Source organism: Balaenoptera acutorostrata, chromosome 5, assembly GCF_949987535.1.
Source record: "Balaenoptera acutorostrata chromosome 5, mBalAcu1.1, whole genome shotgun sequence".
NCBI classification, from domain to species: domain Eukaryota; kingdom Metazoa; phylum Chordata; class Mammalia; order Artiodactyla; family Balaenopteridae; genus Balaenoptera; species Balaenoptera acutorostrata.
This window is the reverse complement of record NC_080068.1, coordinates 82995788-82999543: the sequence shown is the minus strand read 5'-3', so window position 1 is coordinate 82999543 and position 3756 is coordinate 82995788. Positions and strand designations below refer to the sequence as shown.

The 3756-nt window shown below is 39.1% G+C and overlaps 1 pseudogene; it reads left to right on the top strand.

Annotated features, from left to right (window-relative positions):
* Nucleotides 1-653: 653 nt before the first annotated feature.
* LOC103006779 (elongation factor 1-alpha 1-like) lies at nt 654-2055 on the top strand (annotated as a pseudogene).
* The last annotated feature ends 1701 nt before the right edge of the window (nt 2056-3756 follow it).

The following is a 3756-nucleotide window of genomic DNA, read 5'->3' as shown; positions in this document are numbered from 1 at the left end:
AGATGCTTTAGAGAACTCCATCTACAAATGTTGAGGAAAAGTTGCATGTAACTATTGCTCAGATACAGGTTTGGAATTGAGAGGAGAATCAATATATGTTTGCTTATGCAAATTCTGTCTTTCTTCATATAGAAGATGCTATATTTGTAATATGCACCATTATTTTTGTACCACACAGAAAGAAACAATAAAAAAAATTGCCAGTAGAAATATGACATGCAGTTAATCTAAAAATGAATTACCTTTTTGATGTTAAATATGAAAGAAATTTACAGCTCAGAGTCAATATAATAGAGTTGACTATTTTTGACAACTTGTGGGGAGATTAAATCATCTAAGTGAGCAGTCAGAGTGAAAAATGAAGGTCTTGGGGAAATATGACATGTAAGAGCAGAGGTAGAGACATGAGAGATGGAGAAATAGAAATTATGGGTATGGTCAGTTTCTCTTTGAACTTAGCTGTCAGTGAAAGGGAGCTGGAAGAGAACATGGTGTCTGATGAATCTTCTTTTCCTTTCTTTTTTTAAATTTGGGAGCAATCAGCCCATGTTTGAATATTGAATATTGATTAAAAGGAATAGGAGGGCTTTTTCACAATGGGTTTGCCACCAGAACACAGGTGTCATGAAACCCACTGCTAAATCTAAGGCAAAATGGGAAAGGAAATAACTCATTTTAACATCATCATCATTGGACATGTAGACTCAGGCAAGTCTACCACTACTGGCCATCTGATCTACAAATGTGGTGGGATCAGCAAAAGAACCATCAAAAAATTTGAGAAGGAGCCTGCTGATATGGGAAAGAGCTCCTTCAAGTATGCCTGGGTCTTGGATAAACTGAAAGCTGAAACTGAGCTTGGTATCACTATTGATAGATATCTCCCTGTGGAAATTCAAGACCAACAAGTATTGTGTGACCATCATTGATGCCCCAGGACACAGAGACTTTATCAAAAACATGATTACAGGTACATCTCAGGCTGACTGTGCGGTGTCCTGATTGTTGCTGATGGTGATGGTGAATTTGAAGCAGGTATCTCTAAGAATGGGCAGATCTGTGAGCATGCCCCTCTGGCTTACACACTGGGTGTGAAACAACTAATTGTTGGTGTTAACAAGATGGATCCACTGAGCCACCCTACAGCCAGAAGATACAAGGAAAGATACAAGGAAATCTTTAAGAGGTCAACACTTACATTAAGAAAATTGGCTACAACCCCAACAGAGCAGTATTTGTGCCAATTTCTAGTTGAAATGGTGACAACAAGCTGGAACCAAGTGCTAACATGCCTTGGTTCAAGGGATTAAAAAGCTACCCATTACGGTGGCAATGCCTGTGGAACCATGCTACTTGAAGCTCTGGATTGCATCCTGCCACCAACTCATCCAATTGATAAGCCCTGTGTCTGCCCTTCTAAGACATCTATAAAATTGTTGGTATAGGTACTATCCATGTGGGCTGAGTGGAGACTGGTGTTCTCAAATCCAGCATTGGTGGTCACCTTTGCTCCAGTCAGTGTTACAACTGAAGTAAACTCTATTGAAATGCACCATGAACCTTTGAGTGAAACTCTTCCTGGGGACAACATGGCCTTCAATATCAAGAACATGTCTGTCAAAGATGTCCATTGTAGCAGTGTGCCTTGTGACACCAAAAATGACCCACCAATGGAAGCAGCTGGCTTCACTGCTCAGGTGATTATATTGAACAATTCCAGCCAGACCAGTGCTGAATATGCACCTGTGCTGTATTGTCACACAGCTTAAATTGCTTGCAAGTTTGCTGAGCTGAATGAGAAGGTTGATTGTTGTTCTGGGAAAAAGCTAGAAGATGCTTCCAGATTCTTGAAATGTGGTGATTCCACCACCATTGATATGGTTCTTGGCAAGCCCATGTGTGTTGAGAGCTTCTGTGACAATCCTCCTCAGGGGCACTTTCGTGTTGGTGACATGAGACATGGTAGCTGTGGGTGTCATCAAAACAGTGGACAAGAAGACAGCTAGAGCTGGTAAGGTCACCAAGTCTGTCCAAAAAGCTCAGAAGGTTAAATGAATATTATCCCCAATCCCTGCCACCCATGTCTTAATCAGTGGTAGAAGAACAGTCTCAGAACTGTTTGTCTCAGTTGGCCATTTAAGTTTAATAGTAAAAGACTGGTTAATGATAAAACACATCGTAAAACCTTCAGAAGGAAAGGAGAATGTCTTGTGGGCCATTTACATGTGTGTGCGTGTGTGTGACTATTTTAAGTTATTAGTTTTTAAAATCAGTACTTTCTAATGGAAACAACTTGACCAAAAATCTGTCACAGAACTTTGAGACCCATTAAAACAAATTTTAATGAAGAACCTGTGTCTTCTTTTGGTCACCATTGTAACTTCCTATAGTCCTATTTAGGTAAAAGACTTTAACAGGAGTTTCCCAAAACTTATTTATGGTGTACCATCAGCTGTAACTTCAGAATTTGGTAATTCTGAGTTAACATTTTTTTTTGCATAGGGATTTCGATTTTTTTCACCTTGCCGAAGTGGGAGGCATCACCTGTTTAAGTACATAGTGAAGAACTATGGGAAGAGTCTGTTGGTGCAACGTTTCATAGGTTAGGACAGATAAGCAAAGAGTAACTTTGTTTATATGTAAGATGACTTAGAAGGCCAAATTCTGTAATATTAAAGTTTGAGTGATATATTTAGGCTTCTGTATAATTACATCAGTATTGAGTAAACTTGTTGGTATAATGTCAAATTTTAGTTTGCAGTTCTTGGAATGTGCATTCTCGCATTTACAAATATTAAAGTAGTAGAACCTAAAGCGTTAGGCTTCAATAGTTTTGAGCACTGCCCTGCTGGAGTTAATTGTATCCAGCTTCTAGGAAAAAGAAAAGATACTGGAAGTTGAAAAAAAAAAAAAGGACCAGGAGACAGGAAAAAGTGAATTGTATAAAAGAATGGGGAAGAATAATCGATATTCTGTAGAAGGCAAGTTACATGGAGAGAAGAGGATAGGCTTCAGGACACATGCAGAGTAGTTTTCCCCTGACTGGTAGAGGCAATTCTGCCACTATAATGGGAGGGAAGGATAGAGTACCTGCAGAGATGCTGGAGAGACATGTGGCAGGAGGGTGGAGGTGTTCCATTGGGTGGCTTGAAATCAGTCAGTGAAAGATGAGGAAAGGTCATCCACTGAGAGTAGTGGGGCAGAGATAAGGTTGAGGGATCCCATGAGAGAAAGTGTATGAAAATCATTGTAGCAAATAGTGAATGAATGCATTCAATAAGAGAAATGCACTCAAATGGACAAGTGAAACTGGAAATTTTGTTGAATGTAGTGATAAAAGACATTTACCTCATAGGGTTATTGTGAAGATTAACTGGCCTGGCATATAGTAAATGCAGCTATTATTAATATTATCATGTAATAAATTCCAGCTTATAAAATATTCTTGAGTGGAATTAAACTACTTTAATACAAAAGAATGGCTGAATCGATTTTGGAAAAAATAGCAGTGATTTTAGGGAATTTGCTGAAGAAGGAAGATGATTCTGGATAATAGAATTCAAGCAAGGCAAAGAGAAAAGCAAAGGCAAGAGTATATGTCTCACTCTGTCCATGATGATGGACATGCAAATACCTAGGCTAGCAACAGGCATCTGGTTGAAAAGGTAAACTGTAAACCATGTGCTAAAACCATAATAAACCATGGACTCTCCACAGGAGTTCAATAGGTGGCAATGCCGAAGTTGCACGTACGAT